Source organism: Odocoileus virginianus, chromosome 19 (assembly GCF_023699985.2).
Source record: "Odocoileus virginianus isolate 20LAN1187 ecotype Illinois chromosome 19, Ovbor_1.2, whole genome shotgun sequence".
Taxonomy (NCBI): Eukaryota; Metazoa; Chordata; class Mammalia; order Artiodactyla; family Cervidae; genus Odocoileus; species Odocoileus virginianus.
In genome coordinates this window covers 42,186,522-42,200,198 of record NC_069692.1, presented here as the reverse complement: position 1 = coordinate 42,200,198, position 13,677 = coordinate 42,186,522, and the positions used below count along the sequence as shown (strand labels likewise).

Below are 13,677 nucleotides of genomic sequence, written 5' to 3'. Positions count from 1 at the left end.
TATATTACATGTAGTGCTGTGTATCTCTTATCATCACTTTGTAAAGAATGATTCTTATTCAGTGTAACCTCATGATCTTTATGGGCTCCCCTGGTGGCTCAGATGGTAAAGAATGCACCTGCCATGCAGGAGACTTGGGTTCGATCCCTGGGTTGGGAAGACCCCTGGAGAAGGGAATGGCAAACCACTCCAATATTATTGCTTGGAGAATCCACATGGACAGAGGAGCCTGGTGGGTTACAGTCCATGGGGTCACAAGGAGTTGGACACGACCGAGTAACTAAGAACAATACAACACACAATCTTTATTTTTTTGATGTACAGTCTATGTATTGTGCTCATCTTCACATGAAATGTTCCCTTAGTATCTCTAATTTCTAGGGACCATTTCATGCAAAGATAGGCACAATAAAGGACAGAAATGGTATGGACCTAACAGAAGCAGAAGATATTAAGAAGAGGTGGCAAGAATACACATAAGAACTATACAAGAAAGATAATGATCCCAGATAACCGCAATGGTGTGATCACTTACTTAGAGCCAGACATCCTGGAATGCAAAATCAAGTGACCCTTAGGAAGCATCACTATGAACAAAGCTAATGGAGGTGATGGAAGTCCAGTTGAGCTATTTCAAATCCTAAAAGATGATGCTATTAAAGTGATGCACTCAATATGCCAGGAAATTTGTAAAACTCAGCAGTGGCCACAGGACTGGAAAAGGTCAGATTTCATTCCAATCCCAAAGAAAGGCAATGCCAAAGAATGTTCAAACTACCGCACAATCGCACTCAATTCAGTTTAGTTCAGTCACTCAGTCGTGTCCAACTCTTTGAGACCCATGGACTGCAGCATGCCAGGCTTCCTGGTCCATCACCAACTCCCAGAGCTTGCTCAAACTCATGTCCATTGAGTCAGTGATGACATCCAACCATCTCATTCTCTGTCTTCCCATTCTCCTCCCACCTTCAATCTTTCCCAGCATTAGGGTCTTTTCCAGTGAGTCAGTTCTTCGCATCAGGTGGCCAAAGTACTGGAGTTTCAGCTTCAGCATCTGTCCTTCCAATGAATATTCAGGACTGATTTCCTTTAGGATGGACTGGTTGGATGTCCTTGAAATCCAAGGGACTCTCAAGAGTCTTCTCCAAAATCACAGTTCAAAAGCATCAATTCTTCGGCGCTCAGCTTTCTTTATAGTCCAACTCTCACATCCATACCTGACTACTAGAAAAACGATAGCTTTGATGAGACATAACCATAGCTTTGACTAAACCATAGCTTTTGACTGGCAGTCATCTCACACGCTAGCAAAGTAATGCTCAAAATTCTCCAAGCCAGGCTTCAACAGTACAGGAATAGTAACTTCCAGATGTTTAAGTTGGATTTAGAAAAGGCAGAGGAACCAGAGATCAATTTGCCAACATCCATTAGATCATTGTAAAAGCAACAGAGTTCCACAAAAACATCTACTTCTGCTTTATTGACTATGCCAAAGCCTTTGACTGTGTGGATCACAAAAAACTCTGGAAAATTCTTAAAGAGATGGGAATACCAGACCACTTGACCTGCCTCCTGAGAAATCTATATGCAGGTCAGGAAGCAACAGTTAGAAATGGACATGGAAAAACAGACTGGTTCCAAACTGGGAAAGGAGTACGTCAAGGCTATATACTGTCACCCTGCTTATTTAATTTATATTCAGTGTACATCATGAGAAATGCTGGGCTGGATGAATTACAAGCTGGAATCAAGATTGCCCGGAGAAATATCAATAACCTCAGATATGCAGATGATACCACCCTTGGCAGACAGCAAAGAAGAACTAAAGAGCCTCTTGATGAAAGTGAAAGAGGAGAGTGAAAAAGTTGGCTAAAAGCTGGCTTCAACATTCAGAAAGCTAAGGTCATGGCATCCAGTCCCATCACTTCATGGCAAATAGAAGAAAAAGTGGAAACAGTGAGAGACTTTTTTTTTGGCTCCAAAATCCCTGCAGATGGTGACTAGCCATGAAATTTTAAGACGCTTGCTCCTTGGAAGAAAAGTTATAACCAACTTAGACAGCATATTAAAAAAACAGAGACATTATTTTGCCAACAAAGGTCCATATAGTCAAAGCTATGATTTTTCCAGTAGTCATGTATGGATGTGAGAATTGGACTATAAATAAAGCTGAGCACTGAAGAACTAATGCTTTTGAACTGTGGTGTTAGAGAACTCCCAAGAGTCCCTTGGACTGCAAGGAGATCCAACCAATCCATCCTAAAGGAGATCAGTCCTGAATATTCATAGGAAGGACAGATGCTGAAGCTGAAACTCCAATACTTTGGCCACCTGATGTGAAGAACTGACTCGTTGGAAAAGACCCTGATGCTGAGGAAGACTGAAGGAGGGAGGAGAAGGGGATGACAGAGGATGAGATGGTTGGATGGCATCACCGAGTCGACGGACATGAGTTTGAGCAAGCTCCCGGAACTGGTGATGGACAGGGGGCCCTGGCGTGCTGCAGTCCACGGGGCCACAAAGGGTCGGACACGACCGAGCAGCTGAACTGAGCTGACAGTCTATGTTTAATGTTATAAGTTACCGGTCTACAATACAGTGATCTACAATTTTTAAAGGTTATACTCCATTGGTAGTTATTATAAAATATTTGCAAATATTCATAAAATATTATAAAATAGTCCCTGTGCTGTATATTACATTTTCGTAGCTTACTTATTTCACACATGGTAGTCTGTACCTCTTAATCTCTTACCCCCATCTTGCCCTCGCCTCTTCCCTCCCCCCAGGGGTAACCACTAGTTTGTTCTCTATATCAGTGAGTCTGCTTTTTTTTGTTGTTATATTCAGTAGTTTGCTGTTTTTCTGTAGATTCCACATATAAGTGGTATCATACAGTATTTGTCTTTCTCTGACTCATTTCACTTAGCGTAACGCCCTCCGAGCCCATCACCTCATGTTCTTGAAATCTCCCGAGTCCACGAACAGGCCCTTTCCCAGGATTATTTCATTTTTGTGTGATGAGAGGGAGAGCCAGCCCCCAGTCCTGTGGACCGGTCAGGAGGCATCACCCCGAGTCAAAAGAGAGAGGTCTGGATTGGAATTCCATCTCACTTCACGGGCAGCATTTACACGTTCAGAGGGTGAGTGCTTAGGAAACCAGATTGAGCATGAACTCGTGAGTCTGAAGAGCCAGTCTTCTTGGAGCTTTGCTGGCAGAGCAGCAGGGTGAGCGCATTCCCCCAGCTCCTTATCGCTGCCTTCATCAGAGCGCCGCTGCCCCCGGCAGGGTCTTCTGGGCTGTGCGGACCAGGGAGCAGGCGAGGTAGCTACATTTCCTGGAAATGCAGGCAGCAGTTTCCTGTGGCTTCCTCTGTTTCTCATGTAGAGCTGAGCTCACGTAAATCACTAAACACCTCAAGGATCAGAGCGTCAGTCAGAGGAGGTGCAAACACTGAGAAATACTGCCATTTCCTCATAAACACAGTGAGATGTGCCAAGTACAGTGCATCTTCCAAAGATGTCCCTGCTGAGAATCTCTACAGTAGGCTGCAAGGCGACCCGAAGGTCACAAGCTACCCTTCCACGCCTGTTCTTTTGTATCTATGCCCTGCCGCTTGAGTTGGTGAACGTTCTCATGAACCGAGACCCAAGTGAGCAAGAACCAAATTTCCATGAAGGCCAATGTTTTGCATAAACCTTCGCCTGAAAAAGCTCTGGTCTGGTCACAGGGCTTCAGTAAAGATTTCTCTAGAAGTTGGGGCCTGGTCAGAAAAAAATTCACTCTCTGAAGTGGAAAGTAGTAAAATGATTAGATGAACTTAACTGTTCACATAACTATCCTCAAAGCCAGTTCAGGATTCAATAAAGCAATGCACACCGCATTTGGGAAACAGCCAGGCTCACAGGAGGTGACCACTATGCGTCCTTAAAGCTAAAATGAAGCGGAGAAAAAGGTATCTTGGCCAAGATTTGCAGCAACATAGAGGGACCTAGAGACATCATACTGAGTGAAATAAGTCAGCCAGAGAAGGAGAAATATCGTATGACGCCCCTTATATGTGGAATCTAAAATGAAATGGTATAGATGAACCTAATTACAAAGCAGAAGGAGACTCACAGAGAACAAACTTAAGGTTGCCAGGACGGATGGGACAGTTAGGGAGCTTGGGATGGACAGGACACATTGCTCTATTTTAAAAGGATAATCAGTAAGGACCTACTGACCAGCACACGGAATTCTGTTCAATGTCAGTGGCAGCCAGGGTGGGAGGGAGGTTTGGGGGAGAATATACATGTATACGTATGGCTGGGCCCCTTCACCATTCACCTGAAATCATCACAACATTGTTAATCAGCTATACCCCAATACAGAATAAAATGTTGTTTGTTTTTTTTTAAAGATATCTTGACCAAGGCTACCAGAACTTGCTGAAGATGGAGGGTGGAAGAAGAATGGGCAAATGCACAGATTCATACAAATCAGAGCAAACACAGAATGGCTGGTCCTGGAGGCAGGGGGCCCACTTTCCGAATTTCACCTTTGCCGTTCCCCAGCTGAGTGACCCTGGCCGAGCTACTTAACCTCTCTCAGCTTCCAATTCCTTGTGTGATTTGTTTGTTTGTCCATCACCGACTCCTCTTCCTTTGTGAAGAACTGCCCTTCCACACCCACTGGAAGACCTAACATCACAGCCGGTCACACGACATAAACACAGCTTAGTTACAGGACACAGTTAAAGCTTTCTCACTCAAGTTTGTCTGCAGCTCACAGCCAAAAACAGCTTGGTTATATAGCTCATTTGCAAGAGTTGCTATGAGAATTAAATGAAGTATGTAAAGCAGACACAAGAAAGACTGGCTGCATCCTTACAAAGGTTGGTCAGCACAGGGGCTGGTGTCTTGACCACATGGCTTCAAATCCCAGCTCCCTTCACAAGGTCTGTTTAGATAAATCACTTGACATCTTTGTCTCAGTGTCCCAGTCTGTAAAAATGGAGCTAACAATAGTAACTTCATCATAAGGTTTTAAGGACTGAGTCAACTTAGATAAAGCCTTTAGAACAGTGCCTGACACGCAGCAGCAAGCATTCCATAAATATGTTGTTTTGTGGCTAAGTGGCGTCCAACTCTTCTGTAACCCCGTGGACTGCGGCCTGCCAGGGTCCTCTCTCCATGGGATTTCCCAGGCACGAACACTAGAGTGGGTTGCCACTTCCTCTTCCAGGGCATCTTCCCAGCCCAGGGATCGAACCCAAGTCCCTTGCTTTGGCAGGTGGTCTCTCCGACCACTGGAGCCACCAGGGAAGCCCTCCATAAACATTAGCTATCAGGATTAAAAAGGAAGAGTGACTCTGACAGCTATTAAAAACTGCACAAAAGTCACGGATCTAGACTTACTTATCTTCAATAAGAAAAGAATCATTCTTCCAGATAATCCAGCTTGATGGAAAATCCCTAAGGACAATTAGAGAGAGTTGAGTTCCTCATATTAGAACTTAGCCAGCTCCAACATTTGGTCCCTTGAGTGAACTTACTGACCGAGAGGATACGGCCTGAGCAAATGACCCTCATCAGCTGTACTGCCCGATGGCCGTCTTTCTCACTGTCAAGACATCTCAGTTATGAATTCATCTGTCATCAATTTAATTATAAGGCAATTCTTACAAATCACATCTCTCTAAAACCAATAAAAACTGATTTTGGTCCTTTATACCACAGGGCTATGTCCTTAGGGTGATCACCCTGATTAACCAGCAAGCCTCTTGTTGAAATCTGTATTAACTGCAACTCAGGCCTATTTTATGTACTAATTAAAAGGAGTTTCTCCATTTCTGCTGTGTGTGTGATATAATCACTAATTCATTTATTCATTCATTCATACAATAAACTTACATTGAGCCTTAACCTGTGCTGGGTTAGGTTCTGGATAAAACACAGCAAGAAACTTAAGAGACTAGTGAGGAAAGTAAGTCAGTCAACCGAACACTAGAAAATAGTGCTAGGACAGAGGTGCACCCGAGGAGAGCTCAGGCCTGCAGAGTGGGACTCAGAAGAAATCCACGCAAATCCATGCACTCAGCACAAAGCGTCTGGGACAGAAAGGTTTGTCCAGGGCACAGGAGGGGTGGAGGAGGACAAAGACGCTGACTGGAAAGGTATGTAGGTCCTAAGACATTCTGGAATATCAGGTCCCCTGGGAAGAAAATGTGCTCTTCTAAGTAACAGAAGTCTTGGAAAGATTGTAACAAAATCATGACAAGACTCAGTTCTGCTTTTAGAAAGGATCACCCTGATGGGCAGTATGGAAGATGAATGAAGGGACCGTACAGTGGAAACTGGGTGAAGTAGAGAGTTTACTGCATTTACCTAGAAAAGAAGTGGGAAAGCTTGAATACAGGGAGAATAAAAGATGAAGCAAAAGAGAAAGATTCTGGGATTCCAGAAAATGGGAGAACCTGGATTCTGTGAGGTTATGCTTGCTTCTTCAGCTCACTAGACACTGTGGGCCTGTCACTGTTTGGCTATTTCAAGAAGGCACACGAGAAGATGCTCGACACTGCTAATTATTAGAGGAGTGCAAATCAAAACTACAGTGAGGCATCACCTCACACCAGTCAGGACAATCACCATTAAAAGTTTAAAATAATAAATGCTGGAGAGGGTATGGAAAAAAGCGAACACTCCTACACTGTTGGTGGGAATGTAAATTGGTGCAGCCACTATGGAGAATAGTATAGAAGTTCCTCAAAAAACTAAAACTACAGCTATCGTATGATCCAGCAATCCCGCTGTTTGGCATATATCCAGAGAAAAAGTCTAATTAAAAAATATACACGTACCCCAGTGTTCACTGCAGCATGATTTTAACAGCCAGGACGCGGAAAGAACCTAAATGTCCATCAACAGAGGGATGGATAGGAAGATGCAGAACATGTACACAATGGAATATTACTCAGCCATAAAAGAATGAACTAGTGCTCTCTGGAGCAACACGGATGCACCTAGAGATGATCATCCTAAGTGAAGTATGTCAGACAGAGAAGACAAAATATATGATATCATTTATATGTAGAACCTAAAAAATTACACAAATGAATTTATTTACAAAACAGAAACAGACTCATAGATATGGAAAACAAGCTTATGGTTATCAAAAGGGAAAGGGAGGGCTAAATCAGGAGTTTGGGATTAATAGATAAGTCCATCACACTCCTCTATCCATGGAATTCTCCAGGCAAGGATACTGAAGTGAGTTGCCATGCCCTTCTCCAGGGGGTCTTCCTGACCCCGGGATTGAACCTGCAGCTCCTGCAGTGCAGGTGGATACTTCACCACCTGAGCCCCCGGTGAAGTCCAGGTACACATTACTATACATAAAACAGATAAAAAGGGCTTCCCGTATAGCACAGAGCTACATTCAATGTCTCCTAATAACTTAAATTGGGGAAAGAATCTAACAAGGATACATGAAAGGAATCGTTTTCCTGCACACAGGAAACTAACAAAACACCGCAGATCGATGATACCTCAGTTAAAAGCAGATTGAAGACGACACGTGTCCACAGCACAGCAACGGGATCTGTGAACGCCAGAGCATCCCGCACGACCCAGGAGTGGCAACGCCCTTCCCTGAGAAGCCTAGAACTTGGAAGCAGAAACAAAGGGCCTTGCCTTAAACACTCATCCCTCCTCAGCAAGGAATCAAACATCATCAGGGGTGACCATGTCGAACAAGCTCGGGGACATCCTGGCTTCCCCAGCATCCTTGTGAGCTGAGTGAGATCCCCCTCCTGTCAGGTCCAGGGTAGTCGCGTTTCCTTAGTAACTATTTCTTGCCACTTTACCTTCCAAAATGGTTTCCCTCTGAATTCGACTAGATAGATGTCAGGAGCCCAGCCATAAGCATCATATTCTCAGGGAGCACACATTCTACATCACAAGACTACCTGACCACCTCTATTTAGTGATGTTCAGGCCTTGAGAAAAAGGTGGGGAAGTTCTCAAAACAAATCAATAGTACATTTTATCTTAAATATAAAATGTGATGGAAGTCCTTGGGTGCCTTATAGTCAGCTTTTCTGAGTGACACTGTTGGGAAATACTGAGATTTTTCAAAGAAATAAGCTATGACTTCCACAAACAACCTCTGGCCAGGAAGAAGGGACACAAAGAGGGTTAATTAAATCCAGGTCAGAAATCCATTAAATGAAGCCTCATGGCCTGGTGGGTCTTGTAGAGAAAGGCAAATGAAGCTTAATTTTAAAGGGACATTGGTCATTCCAGACCAAGTGCTGAATCTGAAAGTTCCACCTATAAGTACGAGAAATCACTAAGGAAGCCAGAATCATCTCTCTTAGAAATCAGTACTTCCCTGGTTCCACTAGTTTAAGTAAACTTATAAAACAATGGACTTCTGCTTTAGTCAAAAATATTTATGTGTAAGGATGTAGTCATATTCTATATGAATCTAAGGGAATTTTGCAATAGTCTCATATCCTCATTGAAAAATATATGCATATTTATATATCTCTCTCATTCTCTTTATCTAGTCAGTGTTAGGAAAGTAAAATTAATGAACTCCCCGAAACTCTCAGAGAAAAATTATGGAAAGACACATACTGGCTAGACATATTCCAATAGTAGTTACCATAGAAACGAGTCGGTAGATATCGGTTTTGGAGTTGTGCCTTTTGATAAAATATTAAATTTCTGAGAGTATTTGCACAGCCATACAACAGCATGACGGCTGGTGTCCACCTGAAATCACACATTTAAAAATTATTTATACTAGTTCTCCTTTTGGGTTAGTAGTAGCCATGAAGAAACATTCATTCTTAATAAGCAGATTCTAAAACACCTTTCTCTGCCCTCGCACGGTTTCATCTTGTTTCATGCTGAAGTGAGAGTGGTGAAGGCATAAAGACAGGACTCTAAGGGAACCAGTGTGGTCTTGCTTGGGAGAGGCTCTTGAAGGCTTTAAACCACTGCTGCCAATGTCCTCCACGCCAGCTAACTAGACAATAACTCTGCTAAACTGCTTTTTAAAATACACTACCATGTATAAAGTAAATAGCTAGTAGGAAGCTGCTGTATATAACACAGGGCGCCCAGCCTGGTGCTGTGATGACCTAGAGAGGTGGGATGGGGGGACAGGTGGGAGGCTGAGAAGGAGCCTTATATAAAGTAAGACTGGGGTTCAACCCCCGTGGTCGGGAAGATCCCCTGGAGAAGGAAGTGTCCACCCACTCCAGTATTCTGGCCTGAAGAATCCCAGGGACAGAGGAGCTTTATGATTGATTCACGCCGGTGTACGGCAGAAACCAAGACGACATTGTAAAGTAATTTTCCTCCAATTAAGAAATAACTTTAAAAATACCCTTGTAGTTTATTGATTTTAAATATAGGAATCTGTAACCCATAATCCCCACCCTTATTTTGCCCACTCCCACCTACCTCTCCCCACCTGGTAACCACTAGGTGTTTCTCTACATCTGTGAGTCTGCTAAATCGCTTTTAATTAAACATACTTATATACCCTTTTTCCATGGCGAGACAACTCTTTTTCACTGTGTGAGAGGCAATGACCTCACGCCTCCCCGCTGGACTAAGAGTTGTAACTTCGCCATAGGCGCGGTTCATCAGATGTCCCTTTTTCACTTCTATTTAATGATGTACTTCCCGTGCGCCTCAGGACCCTGAAAAGCACGCATTGGCATGCCTCATTTTGAAAATAAATAAAAATTATCTGTTTTAATACAAGGATAAGAATTGCAAAGCCAAACAATCACTAACTCAAATGCTGTCTTTAATAAGGAACAGCACGTTAGTGGCTGCACTATATTTTTCCAACTCAAAGTCAGTGACCGGGGTGTTTGCTGATTAGTGCTATAATGATACCTGGCTTATAACCAACAGACAACACAGTATGTATGAGATATGCCAGGAACAGCCTAACAATCTCTTGACCTGGAATCTAACATGTTCATGAGCCACAGACCCAGGAATCTTTGAAATTGGGGTTGGTGGAGTTAGTTCTGTTAGGAGTGAACATTCTGGCATGAAACCAAGAACCTCAGTCCCCTTCAAACAATGAATTCAGCAACCATCCTGACTCCCAGACAGAAGTAAATCACATTAACAGCTGAGAAGAGGCTATGAACTTTCTGTTTGAAGGTCAACTAGAAAAGAAAACAAGTGAAAGATCAACTGAAAATGTCATGGGTGAGCCTGAACCAGGCAGGTGTCAGGTCTGGAATTCCAGGAAGGTCCCAGCGAGACAGTAAAAAGATACAGCTACTCTATAAAACATTACAATTTTCTTTTTGCTTCCAAAATGATGTATATATGGATGTACATATTTCAGTAATCTCTGGCAATAAGCACACATTTATGTCAACTACTAAGGTGTAAATCTTACTATATGACTAAGAGATGGACCTTATCTTCCATATGACTGAGAGATGATGGTTATCTCCAGTGGGATCAAAGGTCATGCTTGTTTTTCTATCATAAATACATAAATAAATAAGCACACACATACACATATATTCTGACTATTTCTAAAACATCACCATATAAACATTAGTGAAATAGTGGGATGATTAGAATAACAAATACATGAATCAATCCCAGAACAAACCTCTACTACTATTGCAGACATCCTAAGGACAATAAAGGACTGAAAATTAATCTTACAGGTCACAGGTATGTTGTAATCTTAAAAAGTTCTAGTTGCACTAGTTATGTACTAGGTCAAAAGAAGTTTAGTTCAAAACATTTTGGAGTAAATGAAAAATACTGTGCTTTTATAAATAATTTTATTAAACATTAAAAAGTTTAACATAGGCTAATCCCTTTGAAAGTGTATTTTGCCTCATAATAAAGGTAAAGGAGGTTGTAATGTAATTCTAAGATCATGTAATGTAAATCTAAGATCATCATTCTAAGAGGGAAGTTTTACATTTTAAGGAGGGAAACTGTATTCAAAAATCTAAATTATATGATTTTGAAACATAATTTCTGTGATGATGAATTTTTCAAACATTTCCAAAATCCTGTGCTTTGGTTGAGGATGAAATCCATACTACTGAGTCAAGACTTGTAAAACTCTCTACTACTGTCTGCTTCAAAAAATTCTTAGGTTAAGAAAAAAGAACACAAGGAAAAGTGTTATTTCTCATCCCCCACTATAACAGAACCTTATCAGAATCACAAATTAAATAAGAGGAGATATATTTGTGATTCAATTCAAAATTCTTAAATAAGAGGAGACACAGTTCAAAATTCTTGAATATTTATCACAAAATTAGAAAGCAAATTGACTTTTAAAACCATGGTCTCCACAAAATCAACTATTGCTGCTAATTCCTACTAAAATCAGTTCAGTCGCTCATAATTTAATGCTATTCTCAAAGTAAATAGATAGTATATTTTAATTCTATCACTCTTCTCGATGAGGCCAGAAATTAAGAGCTGACTAAATGCACATATGATTCTCATATAATATAAAATACAATAATACATACACATAAGTGATAATCATATGTCCCTTAATAATATAAGGGCTGAGATAACACGTGACAGCAGCTGCTGGTTTGTGGGGTGGTAGTATCCACCCCAGCTAGAACCAGCTGGGTCCTGCTATCTGATCACTCCCATGGCACCTGGGCTGAGACCAGCTTCTTCCAACAGCCCCGCTTCTCATCCACCCCCACGGCAGGTGGGGGGCAGGGTGGGACAGTCATATACCTTCATGCTCCTCCAGGGGTCATTACAATCAGACTGCCTGTGTACCGACCCTGCCTCCTCCAGGGGTCTCCTCTCCTCAACCACAAAATGTGAGTTTTAAAAGAGACAGTGTAAAAATAAACATAGTGGCATAATGCTGAAGGCACAATAAGCCGCCACCCGGCAGGTTCTGTCTGCTGTCCATGTGCTGCGCCTAGCAGCCCAGTCCTGTCCAACAGTCTGCAACCCCATGAACTGAATGTGGTTCGCCAGGCTCCTCTGTCCATGGGATTCTCCAGGCACGAATACTGGAGTGGGTCGCCATGCCCTCCTCCAGGGGAATTTTCTCAACCCAGGGATCAAACCCAGATCTCTCGCATCGCAAGTGGATTCTTTACCATCTGAGCCACCAGGTAAGCCCCTACTGTTAATAGTCAGGTGGAACCCAGCTAAAGATAGAAAAGAGGGCTGGGGTACCGGCAGGAAGAAGGGAGCTGTCAGCCACATGGGGGATAGCCCTTCTGCTCCTGACCTGCCCCCACCACCGGACATGTTTGCCGCAGGGAACTACACAAAAACAATAAAACTACCTTTTACTTTTTAACTGCCCGTTCATTACTAGCTAATGACATAAAATGTGAGCTAAATGAAGTTTTTTAAAAAATAACCAGAGATATAAGGTAGGGGCAGATTCCATAACAAAAGTGACATCCAGGTTATTCTGCTTTTGCCTGTTGGGATACTATTCTGTTATAGTTGACGACGGTTTTTTTGTTTGTTTTTTTGGAGCATAGTTGCCTTACAATGCTATGTTAGTTTTCACTGTACGGCAAAGTGGACCAGCCACATATATACATACGTCCCCTCTTTTTTTGAACTGCCTTCCCATTTTAGGTCACCATGTAACACTGGGTTCCCTATATAGTTCAGTTCAGTCACTCAGTCGTGTCCGACTCTGCGACCCCATGAACCGCAGCACACCAGGCCTCCCTGTCCATCACCAACTCCCAGAGTTTACTCAAACGTATGCCCATCGAGTCAGTGATGCCATCCAGCCATCTCATCCTCTGTTGTCCCCTTCTCCTCCTGCCCCCAATCCCTCCCAGCATCAGGGTCTTTTCCAATGAGTCAACTCTTCGCATGAGGTGGCCAAAGTATTGGAGTTTCAGCTTCAGCATCAGTCCTTCCAATGAACACCCAGGGCTAATCTCCTTTAGGATGGGCTGGTGGGATCTCCTTGCAGTCCAAGGGACTCTCAAGAGTCTTCTCCAACACCACGGTTCAAAAGCATCAATTCTTCGGTGCTCAGCTTTCTTTATAGTCCAACTCTCACATCCATACATGACCACTGGAAAAGCCATAGCCTTGACTAGATGGACTTTGTTGGCAAAGTAATGTCTCTGCTTTTTAATATGCTATCTAGGTTGGTCATAACTTTCCTTCCAAGGAGTAAGCGTCTTTTAATTTCATGGCCACAGTCACCATCTGCAGTGATTTTGGAGCCCAAAAAAATAAAGTCTGACACTGTTTCCACTGTCTCCCCATCTATTTCCCATGAAGTGATAGGACCAGATGCCATGATCTTAGTTTTCTGAATGTTAAGCTTTAAGCCAACTTTTCACTCTCCTCTTTCACTTTCATCAAGAGGCTTTTTAGTTCCTCTTCACTTTCTGCCATAAGGGTGGTGTCATCTGCATATCTGAGGTTATTGATATATCTCCCGGCAATCTTGATTCCAGCTTGTGCTTCTTCCAGCCCAGCGTTTCTCATGATGTACTCTGCTTATAAGTTAAATAAGCAGGGTGACAATATACAGCCTTGACGTACTCCTTTTCCTATTTGGAACCAGTCTGTTGTTCCATGTCCAGTTCTAACTGTTGCTTCCTGACCTGCATACAGGTTTCTCAAGAGGCAGGTCGGTGGTCTGGGATTCCCATCTCCTTCAGA

General features: G+C 42.7%; 1 protein-coding gene across 6 annotated transcripts in view; it reads right to left on the bottom strand.

Annotated features, from left to right (window-relative positions):
• Window positions 1-13,677, bottom strand: part of BACH2 (BTB domain and CNC homolog 2) — a 373,875-nt gene that overhangs the window by 305,459 nt on the left and 54,739 nt on the right. The gene's annotated exons all lie outside the window — the stretch shown is intronic.